Genomic DNA, 24,455 nt, shown 5'->3' with positions numbered 1-24,455 from the left:
TGTATTTTTCACTCAGGAAATTTTATGCACTTAAGAGAGACCCGTTCGCCTGAAATAATGTTGATGGGAAAGTGAGCATACACAGACCTCATCTTGTAACACGAACCCAATGTAATACCCTTGATCATGTTCTGTATATGACTACAGAGTGTCCACTAGAGACAATTTTTTTCTATTTCTCTACCATTTGTCAACCCAGAGGTTCTTTTTTCTGTACCTCCATGAAAACAATTTTATCAAAAAGAGTATAGTGCTTATGTATAATTCCTTTTGCCTTTAGTCTTGGAGACGCCACTCATTTCCAAAGTTATAGAGATTAGAACATTTCCCTCATCCCTTTCAATGTCGTTTCATACATTTATTTTTTTATTATTATTTTTTAAAAATATATTTTATTGATTTTTTACAGAGAGGAAGGGAGAGAGAGAGAGAGCCAGAAACATCAATGAGAGAGAAACATCGATCAGCTGCCCAGGTACATGCCCCCGACCGGAATCGAACCCGGGACCCTCCAGTCCACAGGCCGACACTCTATCCACTGAGCCAAACCGGCCTCGGCATGTTTCATACATTTATAATCCAGTTGGGTTATTTGGCTGTGGTTTGCATTCCATCATGGGATTCTGAACCTCCTAGATTAATATATTTTAAAACCATTTTTATTACTTTATATCTTAAGGTTTACTCCTTGTGATAAAAAGTCCTGTTGGTTTTGAAGAATTCATGTCATGCATCCACAATTACAGTATCATACTGAAATTTGTAGAGTTTCACTGCTCTAAAATTTTCACTATTTTTATCTACTGAACCCCTTTCTCATTCCCAAGAAGCTGACAAAAACTCATCTGTTTACCATCTCTATAGTTTTGCCTTTTACAGAATGTCATATAATTGGAATCATACAGTATGCCATCTTTTTATACTGGCTTCCTTCACTTAATTATATGCATTTAATCTTTATCGATGTTTTTGCCTTGGCTTGATAGCTCATTCTTTTAATGCTAGATATTAACTTTATGGATGTACCACAGTTTATCCATTCGCCTATTGAAGAACATCTTCCTGCTTCCAGTTTTTGGTGAATTCTTAATAATTTAAAAAATAATTGAATCATTGGAAATAATGAATATATTCAACATTGAGCAAATCTTTGAGTGCACGATAATACATCTATATAACACTGTATTAAAATAGTTTTTTATGGCACTGGAGAAAGTAAATAAATCTCTGTAGTTTAAAAAGAGTATATATTCAATATGTTCTCAATTATGTTGAAACATGCATATGTATCTATATCTGGAAGGAAATACAGATTTTATCTCTGAGAATTGAAATAATAAATAAATTATAAGTAATTATTGCTTTGATAATTAGGAGAAAATAAACCAAAATTATTTTAAATCATAGTTTGAGCTCGGCCAGCATGGCTCAGTGGTTGTGTCGACCTGTGACCCAGGAGGTCACAGTTCGATTCCTGGTCAGGGTTGTGGACTCAATCCCCATTGTGGGGTGTGCAGGAGGCAGCCAATTGATAATTCTCTCTCATCATTGATGTTTCTATCTCTCTCCCTTCTCTGAAATCAATAAAAATATTTTTAAAAATCACGATTTGAGCTCTAGATTCTGTAGGGAATGGTAGTTGCTTGTGCTTAGAAGGATTTTTGGCATTTTTCTCCTGTTCCTTTCGTTTCTTAGAGATTGCCTTTCTGGAATATTTCTAATATGACCTAGACTAATTTCCATTCTTCTGGCTCTTCAGAATCTCTAAGGGGTTTTATGCAACTTTGTTTCCCCTTCTTTTTCTCCATCTCTCATTGAAATCATGACAAATACCACCGACCAGACACTCTCATTCTCACAGTAATAGTACATTTGGGCCATGCGGCAATCAGGACCTTTATTTTCCAGGATTCTTTGCATTCTGTATTTGCGAGCAAGAATATTTCCAGTCCTTTGTCACTGGGTGTCATAAAGCTCTAAGCTATTACATTTTAAGGTATTTATTATTATTATTTTTATAGGACAGAAAGGCCTCTAACCTACATAAAGAGAAAAAGGAAAAACACACACAACTAAATGAAAGTGAATACATGTAGACTTAGCACACTACTTCTGAAAGGGAACTGTTTCTGTCACCTCAGCCAGCTGTATTTTTCCATAGAGCCAAAACTAATGGGGAAAGATCATGTAGTTTTGGAGGTGGATTTTTAGAAGAATAACCAAGTACAACTCACCAATTCTACACTTTTAAAGGAGCTCTTACATTTCTGTTTTAAATAAGTTGATAGAGTATGTATTTCTCTGACCATTGGCAAAACTATTTAGACAAACCTTCTTTCTGTTAGATTATAAATTTATTATGTGTTCACCAAATATTGAAACCTTAAGATTTCTTCTCTCTCAGTGCTAGACACACTGGTGTGTGTGTGTGTGTGTGTGTGTGTGTGTGTGTGCATATTAATTTCAATGCACTCCCCTAACCACATTGGAACTTCTGCAATCGATGAAAGTGGATACACCCAGCTAGCTGTCAACACCTGAGCTCTGCTCTGGGAAGATTTATTTTGAAAGAAGCACCTTTAAAATAGGGAGAAAACCACATGCCAGTAGGATACAAAATGGTTCTTGCCAATGTTTGATTCAACAATGGTTTCCCAAAAAGCCTAATTCTTCTGGAAAAACAGATGGTTCCAAGCCAATGGAGGTTGATTTTTCTGAGCTTCTTCTTTGTTGTAGGCAGTGTGTTAAATTCCTGGATTTCAGAAGGTAAACAGTCCTTAGTCAGTATGTTTACTCAAGGAGTTCGTAGTCTAGCAAGAGAGGTAGGACCAGAAATAACTCTCTATGACACTGTGTGATAGATAATATTCTAGGGCTAGGACGTGTGACACTGTGAAGTGTCATTTCTGAGGAAGTGAAGGAACTGAAAAGGCTCTGATAGAGCCATTCTCAACTGTTTGCCCATAATAACTCTTTAATTTTACATCATTTCTGGTTGGTAGCGATGGCCTTGGAATGATATGGATGATATGAGGACTGTTATGCATTTGGGTAATTTTCCAGCTAAATGCTGAGAAGTCCACAATACTGCTTTTGAAGAAGGACATCTTATCTTCTACCCTGAAGCACAGACCGAAATTTGTTAGAGGGGAAGGGAGAGATGAATCTGGTTCATGCTTCATAGGACAAGCTCTCCTACCCCAAGCACGAGCCTTACCTTCTTGTGCCTTTGGCTCATGCTTAGGAGTTCAGAAGCAAGTTATATATTTAGAAAAACTTCAAACACTGGCTGTGTATTACCATGCATGTTAAAAAACTTGAGATTTTGCCCTGGCCTGTGTGGCTCAATTGGTTGAATATCATCCTATGCACCGAAAGGTTGCCAGTTCATTTCCTGGTCAGGGCACATACCTAGGTAGCAGGTTTGATCGCTGGTCACGGTGAATACTGGAGGTAGCCAACTGATATTTCTCACATTGATGTTTCTCTCTCTTTCTCTTCTTCCCTCTCTCCCTAAAATCAATAAAACATATTAAAACAAAACAAAACAAACAAAAGCACCTGAGATTGTAATTGGAGTGAAAGGCTGGTGCATGGCACTTTGGGGCATCTTCTGTGGGCCACAAAAGGCCAGGACTGCAGTCAGTAGGTGGAAATGATTCACCAGTATCAATAGGCAGATGCTTATATGTAAGAAAGATGTCCAAAAGCAGAAATGCACATATGGGTATATTGTGGGGGATTCCATTTATCTTCCTATGATTTTTGTATGACTCTTGCCTGCTAATGTACATTAACAAACATCATAAATTGCTGTAAGTAAGAAAGAAGGCCTATCATTATTTCAGCTGTGCTTTGGAAGTTCCTTAACTTATAAAGGCTCTGCTCTCTGAGAGTTAAAGTGAGGGGTATTGTCTGGACTTCATATGATTTTCTCCACAGTAACAGTACTGGAGATATAAAAGCAGAACGTGGAGGCCCTTATTTATTGGATTACTTTGATTTATGCACCAATCTGTGGTGCCCTTATGTTTTTATTATGCAAATGTTAAACAGTATGAAGAATACTATTAAAAACACTATTCTGTTTGAGTAAATCATAACAGTTTGCCATATTTTCTTCACAAATTTTAGACATCACAAACTAATTATAAAGAAAAAGTTTTCTTGGCAAAAAAACAACCCACAAAAAACAAAACAAAACAAAAAAACAGGCTCCAGGACTGCTCGTGCCATATTAAAAACAACTCTTTGTTGCTAAATTACTCCAAACTTTGAACTTAGGTTTAAGTGAGATTTCAGGATTTGGCCCCTGATTACCTCTTTAGATTCATCATTTACCAATTCTGTTCCTTACCAAGCCCAGATATACACTCCAGCCAGATTTCAGATGAATTCTTCAGTGCCTGGAAGAAGCCATATACTCTTTTCCCCCTTCCTCACTTTAGCAATGCTGTTCTCTCTGCCTGAAATATCTTTCTCAATGCCTCCTCTTCTGTGTGATTCCTACCCATATTTTAGTCTATATAGGTTTCTAAGTATTTTTGAAAATTTGCTTTAAATCAGTTTAATATTGAAGATGATGGATCCATTGAAAGTTACATATAATATCCAATTATCTTATAGTACTCAGTAGCCAGTATTGTATACTATCTTGCATTAGTCTTTCATCTCTCTATTTTACACACACACACAGAGAGAGACAGAGAGAGAGAGAGAGAGAGAGAGAGAGAGAGAGAGAGAGAGAGAGAAAGAGAGAGAGAGAGAGAGAGAGAGAGAGAGAAATAAAAAAATTGAAGACTTAGAAACATATTGGCTATCTCTCTCATTTCTCTCCTGTTGGAACCATGGTGCCAGATTGCCTATCTCTAAAATATTATTTATTGCCCAATTTGAGTTATACATATATTTTATATCCAAATAGAGTTAAGCTTTGGAGTACATACTATCTGAAACATTTACTAATATACAATTCTTAGCACAAATTCAGTTCATAATGGTTATTCAATTAATTATTGATTTACAGTTACATTTTTAAGATGAAAAGAGGGATACTGAAAATTTCTTAAAAGCACCTGAAAATAAATGGTTATAAATTAAAAAAAAGAGTCATCTCCAAATCAACCTTGGGAATGAGTTTCTCCATTGACTTCTGAACTTGTTCATTCTCTCTTGAGACTTCTGTGGTTTTGGTCCTGAATTTACAATGGTGAACTAAAATAAGTATGGAACTTTTAATCTAGTGTAGACTTTGAGATTAAAAAAATAAATAAATTATTTAGGTAAAGAACAAATAAATAATGAAAGGGGAGGGCGTGTGTCTTTAAATTGGATGGTTAGGTATGGCCTGACTCAGGAGGATATATTTGACTTAAGAACTGAAGTTTGAATAGAACAGACATGCATTCAAAGAAGGAGAGCTAGTGGAAGATTGTTTGTTTGTTTTATTTTCTACAAAGATGAGGGAAGGGAGCCCAAATTGAAGTTAAGCAACATGCAGATCATATAGAGATTTAGACAAAGAGTGTGAGAAAACCCCAAATAATTCTGAGGTTCTATAACTTAAAGCTATTTTTCCGTGTGTATGTGTGTGTGTGTCCTCCATATTACTCAAGGTATGGCTTTTAGTTTTAAAAACAACTTCAGATATATGTTTATGTTTTTAAAAAGTGATGTATGCGATTACTATTCTTGTTTCCAAGATACACTGTGTGATCAAATATGAGGGCGTTAGATGGTGAGGGGAAGTCTAACTTACAACCATTTGGGAGGTCACATCACAGTTCCAGAAGATGCTTCTAATCCTTTCCATTGTTACGTTATCTGTGGATTTTGCCACATACATCAAATTGATGAAGGCTTCAGTACAATTGGTGGTTCATGGACAATCGATTGGAAGTGTTTTGACTTCTTCCACTAGTACTTGTTAAATGAATCAAACTAGGAGGCCTTTGACTGGATGGCTTCAATGACTGGTGGTACCTACTTAAGCAAATGGAAATTTAAGCCTGTAAATACCTCAAGGTTATGAGATTGAAACCTAAAGACAACGGATCACAGCCAACTATGCTTTAAGCTTTAAGCCAATCAATTTCTTTACTTTGCTTCCACATTTTCTCTGTAAAAATTTTTTTGTGCATGGAGCTCCTGTGCACAGAGCACTTTTAGCTCTGTCTCAGTTTTTTTTAGCCATCACTGCAATCAGATTAGAACATATCTGTTGAGCATTGATAAGGGGTTTTAAGGTCTTGTGTACCAAGCACCAGATTGTATTCAAGAATCTTCATTGGTTCTCCCAGTTCATACTTCTATGTCTCTAGTATCAGAAGCTTATTACCTCCCAAGTTTGCCTATTTTGGACTTTTCTTATGTTAATGTAAAATCTGGTTTCTTGTAGCCTGGCTGGCAGGGCTCAGTGGTTGTGTCAACCTATAAACCAGAAGGTCACAGTTTGATTCCTGGTCAGGGCACATCCCCCTGTTGCCAGCAAGATCCCCAGTGGGGCGTGTGCAGAAGTCAGCCGATCAATGATCAATGATTCCCTCTCATCATTGATGTTTCTATCTCCCTCTCCCTCTCCCTTCCTCTCTGAAATCAATAAAAAATATTAAAAAAACAAATCTGGTTTCTTGTACTAATACACTCTACTCATTTTGCTCTTGGGGTGACACAGAATAAGTCTTCTCTGATTTAATGGAATTTAAAAGATATAAATGCAATTCAATTTCTAAATTATTCCTTTCCTAATTAAACACAATCTCATTCGCTTTGTCTCTTTCTCATGAACAGGTCTGTTCATCACTCAGTAGATCACCTTCAGGTATCCTGGATACTCTACACTTGACCTCATAAAATTACCCTTTTTCATTCACTCTCTATCTTCAAATTATCATTAACAGCTCTCAAGTACTTGTTAATTTCCTTCTCAAAGAAAATTTAAATAGTTTTGACCTCTAGAGAACTTTGGCTGCTTTAGGAATTTTGTGAGCTTCACCAGAAATAAGTTCTTTCTTGATTTATTTTCTTTAAATGCTGTGATCGGCTAATGTGTTCACAGATTTTACCAAAATGAAATTCCTGGCAGGGACATTTGTTGATGGGCATTTCCAATAATGTGAAGCACTGTTTGTCAGGGAAAAAATGTCTTTCACCTGTCTTTCATGGAGTGGTATCTTGTTAGACAGAAATGGTTTTCTGTAGGATGATTTTCAAAGGAGATAGTTTTAATAAGCCCTTTGTCAGTGAGCGTAAATACTTTATCTAGAAGACAATAATATATTGGGAGTTGATTAAATTATTGGTCTGTAAACTGAGTTTGGCTGGTGCCTTGAGAGTACCAAGGGGATGTGTGTACATGGGGTGGGGTCCAGCTCAGCTAGGGATGTTCCACTTTTATTTGGGGTGTGTGTGTGTGTGTGTGTGTGTGTGTGTGTGTGTGTGTTTTAAATTGGGCTTTATCATTAGATTTAGTTGAAAAGTGACTAAAAATTATTTTGAAAACCACTGGAATCTGCTGAATATTTTTGATACTTAGAATTTTTCCTTATAAATAGAATTTTCTCATTAAGCCTCTTGCAAAAGCTGGACTCTTTTGTGGCATCAGAGTAGTATTTCTAACAATTAATAAAGATACCACCTACAAGGGCTAATGACACTAAATGGAGAAGTAAAGCTAAGGAATAGGTAAATGCAGGACCGGCTAAAACCCCGCTGTTATGAAAATGTCCTTGATAATGAAGAAAGAGGAATGAAATTACGGTTCTTATGGCTGCATAAAAACAGAATTGTGTCTGTAGAGAATGCTTCAACGGTTCCCTGAGGCTGTGCAGCTCTTTAAATCAGCAAGCCCCTTTTATTTTCAATCACAACGTGGAAGAAAGCACCTCCTTTTCTCTTTTCCTCTTTCAAGAAATCTAAACTGTAAGTATCGTGGAGTTACCTTATCTCTCTTTGAAGAGGGAAATGCCATCCCTTTGTCGGTTGAATGTGGAAGATTTATGAAGAAAAAAAGAGTGGCGGAATGGATCATAACAGCATAGGATTTAATAGTTTCTTCATTTTACAATGCCCTGCCTTGCTTGACATGTTTACTTTACAAACACTTAGATTCCTGGCTCTGAGTTGCTCTCAGAACACCACAGTGCATAATTAATGTCAAGGTAGAAGGCGATTATGCTGCAAATGTTGCTCCCTCTGCTCTGAAAAGCATTTCTAAAGCCAATTCAGGTCACACATGGTTCATTCTCTTAGAAAATTTTCTGAATTGTTCAGCTAAAGAGAATGCCTCAGGGTGTTTATTAACAGACATTCCAATGGGCTGTCTATCCTGGTGTGTGTGTGTGTGTATGTGTGTGTATGTGTGTGTATGTGTGTGTGTATGTGTGTGTATGTGTGTGTGTATGTGTGTGTATGTGTGTGTATGTGTGTATGTGTGTATGTGTGTGTATGTGCTGGGGGTGTTGAGGAGGGGAGGTTGGTACCTATCTCACAAGCATGGTGGCGGGGTGGGGGTTGTGATTGTTGTAGCAGAGAGGGAGCCCAAGAGCACTAGTTTTTTTTAAGCCTCAGAAATACAAGCAAATCAACAAAGGACACAATTTAGCTAAAAAGTATGTGACAAATTGTGCACTGTTTGAAAAAAGAAATCTCTTCTTGTTTTCCTCACTCCAGTAAGCCTCTGAGGTTCATGTGGCAAGGAACATGTCAGGTTGGAAATTAGATACAAAATACATTTTTAAATGGACCATTTCTTTTATGTTCAGTTGTCATTTGCTGCTCTTTCCAGTCCTCTGCCGACAGGGGAGCAGGCTGACAAAGCTTGCAGTAGCCGTCAGTGGAGTCAGCCTCATGGAAAGTTCTCAAGCTTCTTTCTGTGTGTGTGCCTGTCTGTAGTCCCTAAGGCTGGAGCCAGAGGAAGTGCTCTCCTAGGGTGACAGTGTTACTGGTAGCGTTAGAGCAAAACGTGCCTCGCCTTTCCCTGTTGCTAGTGGGAGTGGGGTTCTTGGGGGTATTTCTGAAATAAGCATTTCTGGAGGCCCCACAGGAGGATGTGACATAGTAGAAAGCTTTATTTCCATGGCATTACACCTCTGGGTTTCCAAAGCCCCATTTCCCTTCGCCCAGTCATAGAAGTGTAGCCGGTTTCAGTAAAGCTAGGTTAGAAGCAAAGCCAGTGTCCAGAGTTTCCTTTCCATGTTGGAGCTGGTTCCAGTTTAGCATCAGGCTAGCTGCAGTCCATTAGTCCATTATGTTTGGGGGTCCACATGGTTGTGGGCTACAAGGGAGAATGCCAGGAAGCCAAGCGTGAGCCGTGAGCCAAGCGTGCCAAGAGGAACCAAGAGCACAAGAGAGAGAACTCCTTCAGTTAGGGGGTTAAGTCTCCCAAATCTTCGCCTGCTTGCAGTGGCCATGCCCTTTCTGGACAATGACCTCAGTTCCCAGGTGTGACTGACAGGAAGCACCTACCCTGTCACCCTACTTTACTGGGCATGTGTCTGTCTTCCCTTTATCCAGTCTCCTTCCCCCAGTGTTTAGCAGGGAACATGCCTACTATGTTGGCCCTTTCCTTTACTCCTTCCCTGTTATTAATAACTAGTTAATTACAATGGTATCAGTAGGAAAAGGAAGAAAATGGAGGTTGGTCTAGACCAGTGGTTGGCAAACTGCGGCTCACGAGCTACATGCGGCTCTTTGGCCCCTTGAGTGTGGCTCTTCCACAAAATACCGACTTCTGTGCATGGTATTTTCAGTCCCACTGTATGTGTGCGCCCACATGTGGTATTTTGTGAAAGAGCCACACTCAAGGCTCCAAAGAGCCGCATGTGGCTCGTGAGCCACAGTTTGCTGACCACGGGTCTAGACTAATCTGCACAGAGGACTATGCCATCCTAGAGTAGAATAGCAGGAGATGGCATCTACTTTCTTTTTTTCTTGCTTCCCAAAGTGGGGTCCATGTGGAACCCCAGAGGTGATATGGAAGGGGATCAGTATATGCCACTTTGGCATAAGGATTATTTTGAGATGAAGGCAATTGTAAAAGAAGCCTTCTGGGAGTTTTTTTTAAGCACCAACTCTTGGGAATAAGGCCTGATTTCCTCTTTAGGGCAGATCTTCCTCTGGAAGGAAGAATGAGAATAAAACCTACCCCAAATTTCTTATTGGGGGAGTTTTATGTCCTAAAAGAAACAAAGTATGCTCATACCCGTATAGACAAACATCACACATTTTCTTAGCTCTAGCTTGTTCTCACTGAAGCACATTTATCTTTCCTAAAGAAAGCTACTTGTTCTTTTCATAAAGCCTTTTCTACTCCCATTCTTTTCCTTTACTAGGTTAGGTATATATGCCTCTAATTCCAACCATGGAAGGAGCCAGCTACTTTTATTGTTGGGTCCCAAGTTCATATACATGAAACTTTTTCTCTGGTTAGTGTCTCAGGGCAGTTTAATTTGCACATCCCCATCACGGAATCTAAGTGGGTAGAGGAAAAGTTTTTCTTCCCCTACACTAACTTTCTGCCTTTATCACATCATCACATAATGCACACCAAATTTCTCCACATTTCTCTTGAATCACTGTATGGAGGTAATAAATGCTCCTTGTATATAATCACTGTGTGCCCTAGGTAGGTAATTAAGAAGCACAGCATAAGAAAGGATTTTTCATGAGGCATTTGGTGAAGGAATGCTGCAGGTAAAATCTGAAAAGGAGTGAGGGAAGCTGGATATTGTAGGGAGGAAGCTCTGCAAAGATGAGGATTCTGCTGAAGTCTGGCCTTAGCTTGATCACCCATGGAACTGTGGACCATGGCACTACATGCTGATCCTACCTTGAAACAAGGGAGGTAGTTTTTTGTTTGTTTGTGGCTCTGGGCTACCCCTGGGAGGGGTGCATTTCTAGGGAAGTGGCTCCAGTTAGGCTCACATAGGCAACTCTCGTGAGAAGGATACATCTGTGAGCTGCTAGGAGCCAAGCTCAGAACAGTTGGTGGGTTAAGGGAATCTTGCTAGGGCAACAGCAACGTCTGCTATACCATGCAAAATATCCATCTTGTCTGGTAAACTGTTTATGACCTGGATTTCCCAGGACCTATTACAGATATGCTAAATCTTTGTGTGAAGGGAATTATTAAAGATATAGAGCCAAGGTCAACAAAAATTTGTTGTAAAGGGCCAGATAATAAATGTTTTAGATTTGGTGAGCCAGAGGATCTTTAATGCAACTACTCAACTCTGATTACTATTGAAGCCTAAAAATAGCTATAGACAATATATAAACAAATGGGCAATACTCTGTTCCAATAAAACTTTTTTTACAAAATAGGCAGGTGGCCCGATTTGACCTGCAGGCTATAGTTTGCTGACCCCTGATATAGGGGATAAAACAGAGTAGGATAATCAGCATTCCCTATGTCATTTCCTATGGAATAGTGTTTTATAATTATTTCACTGGCTCTATCACTATTTTTATTCAATGTTTGATGTACTTCTAAGATGTTATGAGATTTGGGAAAAAAGTTCTACAGAATAAATATAACTGCAAAGGGAAGTCCTGTTTTCTCACATCAAGTTGACCCATGAGTGACACATGCTTTCTGATTTCCTAATCTCCCCTTTCTTGCTCAGCAGAGATAGATGGAATAAAGATTTATAAATAGATGCACATGTAGAGATGGCATTGATGTTGTGGAGGAATTAGAAGGCATGGAACTCTATTAGATAATCTGACATATAAATGGATCCTATTTGCTGTAACCAAGAATTATTAGAGTGGGAATGAGATGACCTGGCCACTCCCTCGATCACCACTTGCCTCCATTCCTCACTGAATGCCTCACTGAGTTTCCAGCTCCATTGGGTGTAAGTCAAAACAACTTTCACTTGTTTCATTTAACTTCCATTATAGGATGAAGACAAGCCTTGAATTGGGGGTTTGATTTAAAACAGAGCTGTCTCTCTTTATTTGTCAGGCAGGGGAAAAATGGGAGCAGAAATTACTCTTGTCTCCAAAGTGCCCGTGGAGTTGGCCCCTGCTCCGGAGAAGAAGCTGGAAGGAGCAGCGCTGCTGATGTGGATTCATTTGAGGATGTGTGCTCCTCAGAGGCAGGCCATCCATCACTGCTCACTCGCTGGGCTTTCGCTGCTCAGGCAACTACAGAATGTCCAGGATGGACACACAGCTCTGCAGCAGCCCAGGGGAAACAAATGGCACCCCATTGGTAGATGGAATGGATTGGCCATCGGAGGAAATCTGTTTTATGGAATCATTTGGCTTACTGAGCAGGCTCATGCTACAGATAAATGAAGTCCTACAGCAAAGAAGCCAGAACCTGCTTTTAAGTTATTCCAGAAGTAGAGCCATTTGTTGCCAGAAAAAGGTTCAGCTTCATGATAACAGTATCACTGGACTGTGACTGGGCTGAGAGCATCCTTTGCTTTTCAACTAAAATCTCAAATTCTCATCATGGCTGTAAACAACTCAGTCTCCTGCCACTTTCTTCCTCATCCATACGCTCCAGGCAGACCTGCTTTGTCTTTGTCCCTCAAATGAGTCAGGTGGATACCATTCCAGGGACTTTGCACATGCTGTTCCCCTGCCGGGAATACCTCTGACCCAGGTCTTCACAAGCCTGCTTCTTTGTGATCATTGATTCAGCTCAAATGTTGCTTCCCGTGGGAGTTTTATGCTGACCACTCCCACAGAAGGGGCTCCACATCCCTCTTTGTTTACAGAATCCTGAGATGATCTTTCTAGCACTTTTCACCACCTAGGACTCTTATTGATTTGTTTGCTTGTTCATTGTTGGAGTCTCGCTTCTAAAATCTAAGTTTCAGCATAGTGCTGTCCTTTTCTCTCTGTGTCTTCAGCTTCAGAGAATGCCTGCCTGGCACAAGGTGATGCTTAACTAGTATTTTCTGAGAGAATGAACTAAAGAATGAGTGAGATGATCTGGATCATATTCAAAAGTAGTCCTGTAAGAATGGGAAAATTTCATATTCTTTCTGGGTCTCAGTTTTCTTAAAATGAGTGGAATAAGAATCTTAAAGAATTCGTATACATGCATTTTTATGACTGTGGGGATTTTTCTTTTCACCGATTTCAAATTTTGTTAGCTATACAAAAAAAATTCCATAATATTGGAATTGGGAATTTGTATTCTTTGTCTTTCTCTGGCTATGTCCTCACAAGGTCAAAAATAACTAAATGATTTCATCAAATCTGTTATCTGACAGCACAAAAAAAGTTTATTTTAAGGTTATATAGACATCATTTAAATAAATAGTTAAAGGCGAGATTAAACTAGAATAGTTGACCTTAGAATCCTGAGATATGAGATGCAAATATTACTTTTCCAATTGTCAGGAGATTATTTTTCATTGAGAAGTGAGTCTTAGTGAGGATAGTAAATATGATATGCTCACTAGAATTTACATCAATAACACTTAAGAAATCACTTGCTTTGACTTCGATTTTTTTGTTTTTGAAAATGATAGACAATCTCTCCTAACACAATCCCCCCACACAACATCAGCCTGTCGTTTATCTTGGAAATTACACTTTATCAGCAGGATATTCCTTTTCCTAGAAGACTTTAATAGCCTTGCCTCATTGCTCATTTTTGTGCTGAGATTCTATGCAGGATGTTTGTGGTTAACAGTATTTGGTTAACTCCATGAACATAGAAGTGTGTATAATTTACAATTAGAAATCAAAGAAAAAGTTTCCATCAAGTATATTTCCATTTTGTTCACAGACATTTATGAAGTATCTACTATGTCCAGTGCTTTGGGAAATGTAAACAAGAAAGTAGACAACATGGACTCTGATATGGATTTATGTTCCATATTAGATGTTACACACATGAAATAGCTACTGTTCACCAGGCATCAGTTGGATATTTTCCTTTTAATTATGCAATTTGTACCTCAAAACCATCATGCTTTAGAAAAGGTGCAGTTTTTCCAGGATTAAATTTATGTCAAAACAAGTACTTAAAACTAGTTTTCTGATTTCCAAATCCAGTATGCACTGCAGAAAGATAAATGAAAAATAGCATTAATGAAATGATTATAGGACAATACAAGCTACTTTAAACACAGCAGAGGAGGAGAAACATGTATTTCTATGTCTCCACTCCAAGGAGGCTCTTGTATTAGTCAGGTTTCTCTAAAGAAACAGATTTGATCTGTGATCAGCGAGCTGATGCCTTAGAGGAGCCAAACTGGAACTGGTGTGAGTTCCAGTCCAAAGCCCAGCAGGCTGGAGACCCAGCAGAAGCTGAGGTTTCAGTTCAAGTCTGAAGGCAGGAAAATGACCTATGCTTCAAGTTCTGTGTCTCAGGTTCAAGATAGGAGGAGTTCCCTTTTATTTACTGGTCACCCTTTTTGTGCTATTCCGGCCCACACTGACTAAACGAAACCTATCTACATTAGGGAAGGCAATCCATTTACTAAGTCTACTGATGCAAAGGTTCGTTTTAATCAGGACACCCTTACAGACGTACTAATGCTTGACCAAATGTCTGGGCACTCCCTGATACAAGTGACATTGGTGGGACAACATTAACCATCACAATGGTTCGCCCTACCCTCTTTTGATATGTATTAGTAACAATAGGTCATAATTGCTTCTTCATTAAAATTCTTTTGTCAAGATTTTTTTTCTAGTTTAGGCAGATGCTTGCTTTTAATTTTTTTACACTGCCCAGTATCCATTCTCTTTTTGTACCAGTTCCTAATGTCTGTTTAGGGAGCTACCTGTTTTCAATTGCTTCTTCTTGAGGGGACTATATATCAAGGAGCCCTACTTTTCTCTACCTGAAGGGCAGATGGGACCCAGGCTTATCTCAAAGACTCTCTGGGACTGTGAATCTTGAGTTAAGTGACACAAGAAGGAAAAATGGGTGCAATTATTTCAGTGACAAAGACTCTGAGTACTTTCTGCTCCTTACATACCTGAAACTGCCAGATTTTAAGTCTGTTTCTTTATTTTTTTTCTCATCAACATCCTTCTAATACATTTCCCTTTTGCTTAGTTAGCTACATCTGTTTTCGTTGCTTATGATGAAAGTATCCCATCAGATTCAGAAGCATTATAGGATTCCCCTCCCTTCTGTGTCTAATCTCAGTGGGGATGAACGTCAACTCTTTTAGATTTGTCACTGGGGTGGATTTCCTAAAAGATTAAATATTCATCTGAAGCTTGGACTACCACTGAGAATTCTGTAACAAAGTTATTTTTTTCATGTGCTTTCATTTTTCCATCGTCGGATTTGACTGCCTTTGACTCGTATGGTCCCCACATCCTGAGACTGGGACTAAAGCCATTATTTTTACTTAATCTTAAAATCTTCTTATAATACTTTTCAAGTGGGATTCCTGGAGTTATTCAATCTTGTATATTGTCTGATTTAACAAGGAATAAAATGGCTGATTATGCAGCACTTTTTCTACCACCTTAGTAGAGTTTCTGTACAGTAAGAATGCATGACCAAACCTCTCTATCCCTGACAAAGAAGCAGAGACCACAGACTGAGGGACTAGATGGAGACTCAACAACGCAGATGAGGAAGCAGAGTTTTCTCCTTCATGGGCTTTAACAACCTGGTTTGTACTGTTGATCTTCCTCCCTTTCTCTTTTTCCCTCAGACCTGCACTGCTCATAGAATGCTCTGGTGTGTCTCCAACTCAGACACTAGCATTGGTGCACTCAGTCCAGTCAGGAACCTGGGCTAGGAACCAGCAACAACATCTGCTTCAAAAAGCTCATCACTCCTGCCATTTCTTCCATTGTTTTGCTTTGCCCTGGCCGAGGAAAGCGTTCCCCTTTGACAGTTTCATTTGGCTCCTCACATGACACCTGGGCTCTTTCCTACGGCTATCAAGTGGGTCTCACCATTGCTGCCTCTCTGTATTCAGTGCATTGTGCCTCTGTCCCCTCGCTTTCTTTGGCTTATATTTTAGCAGTGTCACACTCAGCACAGTCTCATCCTTACTTTTCTTTTATGTGTATAGAGTGTATCATGAGTAAACCTTCTGCTCTTCCAATCACACCAGCAAACATTTAATGCTGGCTTTTATAACCTGAACACACATTGTTATTCCTCTCACATTTCATGCCTCAGTGGTTGCTGTAAGTTCCCCGCTGTATTACAACTGCATTTCAGACACTTAATCCCCGTATCCACTGGGACATCACATATTGCTAAGGTCAGAATTTTCCCTTCTGTGAAACTGTGCAGTTTTACTCCTTAAGATATATGATGTGCTTAGGGTTCAAGTTTGAAAAAAGTCAAGTAACTTGCCTTCCTTCTTATGGCATTTAAATATGTTCACAGGTCTACAGGAATAGTTCACGGATTTTTCTGACCCATACAGCAAAATGAATGAAAAGGGGTAAAAGTTTATGCTTCAGCATACCCTCCCCACCCTTGGCTCATATCGAGAGCTTCTACAACATATCTATCTGTTCAGAGTTTGCATTTTTCTGTTGTCATTTTCAGGGATACATTTGACATTTCAAGTCAAGCATATGAAACACTTTCATATAAGGGTTTTCAATAAACTGACTTAATTCAGCATGACTTTGACCTTTATAACCTTAAGACAGGAATGAATGCATTCTCAACCTCACATTTCTAGTCCTGGAATGAAGTTGAGAAAGCACTGTTTTTTTGGGAGGTCAGAGGATGTCCACATTTCCCAAATTTGTTTAATTCCTCGTGGGCTTCCACTCCAAGACTATGATAATCCTATTTCTCTTTTCTAACGTTAACTCTTCCTTTTTCTCTGACCCTTTGAATCACAGTCCTTTGATTATTTATTTCAGTGGTTCCCAAACTTATTTGGCCTACCGCCCCCTTTCCAGAAAAAATATTACTCAGCCCCTGGAAATTAAATTTTTTTTTAATAGCAGTTACTCATCGCCCCCAAATGCACCTGTGGCCATCACCGCGCCCCTGGATTGCTGCAGCGCCCACTGGGGGGCGGTAGCGCTCACTTTGGGAATCACTGATTTATTTGATTCCCCTCGCTCATCTAACACATGAAGTCCAGCTTCCCTGTGACTACGAAGTGCTCAGGTTCTCCTTGTCAGAAAACCCATTCTCTCAACTGTATTCATGGCCCTGATCTCATTTTCCCATTCACCATCCAAACTTACATGTTCTGTTTCATCACCTCCTCTTCATCCCTGAGTAGTTTACAGTAGACTTCAGCTGTCATTGCTCTTCTAAAACTGTAAGGAGAACAGTGGAAACTGCCAAGAGGTGGGGGTAATATGCAAGGTTAGGCCAATGTAGGAAAGGGCATATCTGAGAGAGCAAAAGGCAAGAATAGGAGCCTGGAGGCAGGACTAATAGGATCTTTTTTTTTTGTCAGAGTTAAGTGCAATGGTAGATTTTTCAGATATGAAAACAAGTTTCATTGGTAGGAGGCTTTCATCTTGTAAACTAAATAAAATTGAAAGCAAGGCAAAACCTTGACTTGCTGCACAGAGAAAAAATGAATGGACAAGAAAGCCCTATGTCTTCTCTATCACCGCTTTTCTCATGATTTGTCCATTGCCTAAGTGATGATTAGAATCATGATCTACAGACTCCATGAACCCAGTGCACAGGTTATAACATCTCTTGGCAGGTGACCATTTAGGCAAACTCTTGGTTTATCCAGAAGCCTTAGTCACTGTTTGTAAACTTCTCTGGCTTATTGATCCTGGTGTATAGTCCGTTAATAGCTTTATAGATGTGATTGCCTCTCAGCAATACACAGTCTGAGTGAGTGTTATCTGTTTATTGGACACTTGTAGATGGAGTCCAACACCATTTTGGGACACAAAAAGGGGTTGTGAGTGAAAAGTAAAATTTGAAGGATAAAATCGAGAATGGCCATGTTGACAAGTGGTTCTGGTTAAGTCAGATGGTCATTTAATAATCATTCCTCTCTCTTTAGTATCTTAGGGTGCTCCAGTTGAAATTCTGGGTTCCCAAGTGAGCATAGAGGTATCAGGTCATAGCCTCTCCAGGTATTTACTCATGCTGTCATATATTGCTTTTCCTTTTTTCTCCTACTCCATGAGTAGAATTCATGTGTGAGGAGCCCTCACATCAGATGAAAAATAAGCCTAGCTCTTGGGAAAGAATAGTTTTAATGGCTAAGAACATGCACTTTCAGGCAAGATTGCCAAAGCCAAAATCCAGCCCTTCTCTTAGAGTTATAAAACCTTGATCAATTACTTAACTCTGTGTCTCACTTTCTTCATTGGTAAAACAATGATAAAGCCAGTGATTTTCTTCCCTAACCAGTTTGGCTCAGTGGATAAGAGCGTCGGCCTGTGGACTGAAGGGTCCCACGATTGATTCTGATGAAGGGCATGTACCTTGGTTGCAGGCACATCCCCAGTAGGGGGTGTGCAGGAGGCAGCTGATCAATGTTTCTAACTATTCCTCTCCCTTCCTCTCTGTAAAAAATCAATCAAATATATATATTTTAAAAAAGACAGTGATTTTCTTATATTGTTGTGTGAAGGTTAAGGGAATTAACACATGCACAATGTTTAGAACAGGGTTGTGACATTGTAATTTCAAACTATTGTGACATTGTAATTTCAAACTATTGTAATTTTAAATTATCATTATAATTATGGTTGAGTTTTATAAGATATTAAAAGCTCCTAAGTACATTTTTAGGACAATGGAAAAAGTTCATTGTGGCAAATTGCCAGTTGATCCCATTCTGTACTGGGAGAAGAAGTTTCGTATGATATATATATCATGAAAAAAATGCTGTAGACCCATGAAGTAGGCATGAAGTGCCCTAATGCCTGTTTGCCATATGCCATGTCATTCACTCACTCCAGCCAAGGATAGTAAGTGTAATAAGCCACTAAGCCAGATACATGTTGACTTTCTTTTAAATTATTCCAGCACCTAAAGGGGCATATGAACTGTTAATAGAGCCATGATACTGGTAATAATGTATTCACAGACTAAGTCAGGGCTCAAACTTTAATCTGCAGTGATGGCAACTATAGTTAACTTTTGGGGTGTTTTTTTGGTATAGTAGTAACAACTTAGAGCAGGGTCCTCAAACTTTTTAAACAGGGGGTCAGTTCACTGTCCCTCAGACTGTTGGAGGGCCAGACTATAGTTTAAAAAAAAACTATGAACAAATTCCTATGCACACTGCACATATTTTATTTTGAAGTAAAAAAAAGGGAACAAATACAATATTTGTATTTGCATGTGGCCTGCGGGCTGTAGTTTGAGGACCCCTGAATTAGAGGATAGTTGACCATATAATTCTGGGGAAAACCTGGTCATGTCAGTTCCATAGAATTTTGAGGCCATCTTCTTTATTATTTTTCCCCTTCCATGAATAGATTTTCATTATCAGAGCAAGCTCGTGATGTAAATTTTCTGTACCTGAACTTTTGGATTGTTTATATTACATGTATCAAAAAATTATTTGGCACCTCTCTTTCCTTTCCTGCCTTCTGCTCACAGCTTAATTTCATCTTCCCTTTTGATGGAAAAATCTGGGAGGCTGTCAACACTGGATATTGCTCTGTATCCCAGTGGGTAATGAGGGCACTGGTGGGAGGCTGGGGGTCTGCTCAGCTGAGTCTTTGCGGCACAGATGTTCCAACATGCAATTTGTGGCTACAACAATTTTGTAGGTAGAAAGAGTCTCCCAACATTGCTGGCTCTCCTGCTTCTAGACAGAGCTGGAAACACGGCAGAGGCAGCCTTCCTGGTGGGATTCCCAAACTTTGCACTCTGGGTAGTGGCCGGAGTTGCAGCTCGATACTTTGAAGCCAGCAGGAAGGTCTGTCCACCAACTGTAACTTTCCTCTTTCTTCTTGGTTATTACAGTCGTGCCAAGGGTTGCCAATGTGGTCTAGACTAACCCAGGGGGCTAGTTAAATGCTGTCGATGTCCTTTGTTGGTGGTTTATGTCAAAAGTGCATGATGTTGAAGCACCCTGGAGAACACTGGTTTTCAAAGCTGAAGACAGTGATCTGACGTCTCTGACATCTGGACTCCAGAAACAGGTGTAGTTCGAGGTAACAGACAGTTGTGTGACCTTCCCTCAAAACCTTGAACCAAATCAAATGTAGTTTTGTTGGGAGAGAAATAATGACTGGAACAGATGTCATCTGAAAATGACTGTCTGCACCACACTCAGCCCCATTCCTGAGAGAGAGTACACATTCTCTCTTTGGATGATAATCCTGTTTTGTTTTTTTCTAATCAGGATTTGGTGTGTATTCAGAGGGAGGAAGATGATATTGTAAAATTAGAACGTGGATGCTTTTGAGAACTAAACATGAACTAAATGTTAAAAGTTTGTTATGAATCTCCCATGAAGAAGAACTCAAATAATTTATGTAGATACTCTGCCCTCAAGAAGGTAGAGCATAACTTCCTCTTCCTAAAGTGTGAGCTGCACATGGTAACTTCCTTCCAAGGAGCACCTTATGGAAAGGGGGAAGTAAAGTACCTTATAGTAGAGAAACCTGATTCCTTCAGCAAAGGAATCAAGGCCAACATCAACAGTCATAAATCATGTTGATGGCAGATACCCTTGTTCTGATATGATGAAAATGACACTTCACCTCTGTGATCTTCTTTCCAAACCTCATTTCTCCAGTCTAATCATGAAAAAAATATCTGACAAATTCCAGTAAAGAGGTACCTACAAAACACCTGACTAGCACTCCTCAAATTTGTCAAGGTCTTCAAAAACAAGGGAAATCTGAGAAACTGTCACGGACAAGGAGAGCTTCAGAAGACATGAAAACTAAGTGTAATATGAAATTCTGGAACAGTAAAAGTCATTAGGTAAAAAACTAAGAAAATCTCAACAATAGACATTAGTTAATTTAAAAAAGTTATTTTCTTATATCTCAGCTGATTTAATTCTCACAATGAAACCATGGCCACGGGGACAGAATATATGGCTTGGAGCTTAATAATCGAAACCTCTGCTTTTAGAGGTAAAGTGACTTGCTCAAAGTCACATATCTCATGAGTGACTGAGCTAGGATTTAAGCCTAAGACTTCTATGACTGCTGACAACATAGAACAGATTTGCCATAATCTGACAATGATTTACATATTATTTTTCTTTGCTTCTGTAGTGAATTATCATAATGTTAGCAGCTTAAAACAACACCCACTTATATCACTGTTCTGAACATCAGTAGACTGGGTACAATGTTCCTCAGTTGGATCCTTTGCTTAGAGCAGCGGTTCTCAACCTGTAGGTCAAGACCTCTTTGGGGGTGGAACGACCCTTTCACAGGGGTCACCTAAGACCATCGGAAAACACATATATAATTACATATTGTTTTTGTGATTCATCACTATGCTTTAATTATGTTCAATTTGTAACAATGAAAATACATCCTGCATATCAGAGATATTTACATTACGACTCATAACAGTAGCAAAATTACAGTTATGAAGTAGCAATGAAAATAATTTTATGGTTGGGGGCCACCACAACATGAGGAACTGTATTAAAGGGTCGCAGCATTAGGAAGGTTTAGAACCACTGGTTTAGAATCTTACAAGGCTGAAGTCAACACATAGGCAGGGCTGCCTTCTTTTTTGGAGTCTCTGGGGATTAATCTACTTTTAAGATTATTCAGGTTGTCTGCAAAATTGAGTTCCTTGTGGTCATAGGATTAAGGTCCCCATTTCCTTTTTGATTATAGGTCCAAAGCCTCTCTCAACTCCTGCATTTCTCATCACATTGCCATCTTCATCTTAAAACCAGCATGTCAGGTCTTTCTCATGTTTGGAATCCAATTGACTTCTTCCTTGGACTTCAGCTGAAAGTAAGTTCTGATTTTAAGGGCTCTTGTGATTACACTGGGCTCACTGAATAATTGGTGAATAATCTGCTGCGTATGGAATGGAGAGTCAGGTCTCCATCTCAGTTCTTTCCACCACAACACAACATCTTTGCTGAAGGGTTGGATGACTTCTGGGCAGCTACGCAGAAAAACTAATTTACAGACCACATTCAGATTCTATCTCCAGATAAATTTATAATTTCTCTCTTCTAGATGAGTAGTTTTTCAGTTTAAAGTTTCTAAATATAGAATTTATTTTCCAATCCTTTCATATATTTGCCCCCAAATAACTATAATTAAATTGCTAACAACTTCTCTCTTGATTTCCTGTTTCTCCATCTGATATGACTTCTTCTCACTCCTATTCCTGGCATACCATGGGCACGAGGGCTATATCTGTTGTGTTCACCTAGAGTTCTATACAGTAAACACAGGAGGCAGCCAGTCATTGCAGAATGAATGAATGAAATGAATGAGCAGCACCTTAGAATTGAGAAAATGGGGTATTTTGAGAGACTAAGGAGAAGACCTCACTTACACTCACCTCCTCTCTGCCTCCTCCCAGAAGGAGAAGCCCCTTAATAGGGTCTTTGGGTTCCATGACCTTCAGTGGGGCACTTTGCAGGGATGTCACTGTGCACTGAAGTTACAGTCTGGCCATGGGGCTCTCTTTCTGATGGTTAGGATATTCTTTCTCTTCCCTGTGGTAGAACTTGTACACCAACACAGCAATAACATTCCTGTAACCAGCTCTCCAACATTCTCTTCTCTGGGCTTTCTTCCTTCCATGGAGCAGGGCTGAACATGGTAAAGTTTAGTTATGAGCTTAAGGGGAGAAAGGGAGCTTTTAAAGGAACATGGGCTTTAATGGTCAGACTGCCTGAGGATGCACACAGACTCTGTCCCCTACTAGCTGTGTGAGCTTGGCAAAGTGAGTTACCCTCTCTCTACTCCATTTCCTCATCAGTCAAGTGTTTCACAGGGGGGAAGTGAGATTATGCCCATAATGCATTTTTCAAGGTGCCTGGCATCTCCCTTATAGCCACTTGGCTCATATCCTCATCTTTTTCATACATTTGTTTAGGTCTAACCTTCTCAGTGAGGCTTCCCTGAGCATCCTACCCCCTACTGTACCCTGCTCCCTGCCATGGTCTGGTTGCCCTTATTTTTCTTCATTCCATGGCCTTTGTCTAAATATTATGATACATTACACTCATTTTTTTTAGTGCAGGTTAGATTTTGGAGGTAGAATAGAGGCTGAGATGGGAAGAGGGCTACTCTTTTTTAATTTTTTTTTATTGATTAAGTTATTACATATGTGTCCTTATCCCCACATTACCCCCTCATCCCCCCCACTCATACCTTCACCTCCCTGTTGTCTGTGTCCATTGGTTAGGCCTATATGCATGCATATAAGTCCTTTGGTTGATCTCTTCCCCTTACTCCTCCCCTCCTGTACCTTCCCTCTGAGGTTTGATGGTCTGATCGATGTTTCTCTGTCTCTTGATCTGTTTTTGTTCATCAGTTTGTGTTGTTCATTATATTCCATAAATGAGTGATATCATGTGATATTTATCTTTCTCTGACTTCCTTCTTTCACTTAGCATAATGCTCTCCAGTTCCATCCATGCTGTTGCAAATGGTAAGAACTCCATCTTTTTTTTTACCACAGTGTAGTATTCCATTGTGTAGATGTACCACCATTTTTGAATCCACTCATCTATTGATGGGCACTTAGGCTGTTTCCAAATCTTAACTATGGTGAATTGTGCTGCTATGAACATAGGGGTGCATATATCCTTTCTAATTGGTGTTTCTAGTTTCTTGGGACATATTCCTAGAAGTGGGATCACTGGGTCAAATGGGAATTCCATTTTTAATTTTTTTGAGGAAACTCCATACTGTTCTCCACAGTGGCTGCACCAGTCTGCATTCCCACCAGCAGTGCACGAGGATTCCTTTTTCTCCACATCCTCGCCAGCACTTGTCATTTGTGGATTTGTTGATGATAGCCATTCTGACAGGTGTGAGATGGTACCACATTATTGTTTTGATTTGCATCTCTCAGACGATTAGTGACTTTGAACATGTTTTCATATGTCTTTTGGCCTTTCTTCTGTCTTCTTTCAAAAAGTATCTATTTAGGTCTGTTGACCATTTTTTTTATTGGGTTGTTTATCTTCCTTTTGTTAAATTGTATGAGTTTCCTGTAAATGTTGGAGATTAAACCCTTATCGGTGATAACATTGGCAAATATGTTCTCCCATGCAGTGGGCTTTCTTGTTGTTTTGTTGATGGTTTCTTTTGCTGTGCAAAAACTTTTTATTTTGTTGTAGTCCCATTTGTTTATTTTCTCTTTAGTTTCCATTGCCCTAGGAGCAGTATGAGTGAAGAAATTGCTTCAGTATATGTCTGAGATTTTGCTGCCTGTGGATTCCTCTAGTATTTTTATGGTTTCCCATCTTATGTTTAAGTCCTTTATCCATTTTGAGTTTACTTTTGTGTATGGTGTAAGTTGGTGGTCTAGTTTCATTTTTTTTGCTTGTATCCGTCCAATTTTCCCATAACTGCCTGGTACTGGCACAAGAACAGACATA

This window comes from Myotis yumanensis, unplaced genomic scaffold, assembly GCF_028538775.1.
Source record: "Myotis yumanensis isolate MYYU_CA2020_CCGP unplaced genomic scaffold, mMyoYum1.0.hap1 SCAF_1, whole genome shotgun sequence".
NCBI classification, from domain to species: Eukaryota; Metazoa; Chordata; class Mammalia; order Chiroptera; family Vespertilionidae; genus Myotis; species Myotis yumanensis.
The sequence above is the reverse complement of the archived record's forward strand: the minus strand, read 5'-3'. Positions refer to the sequence as shown.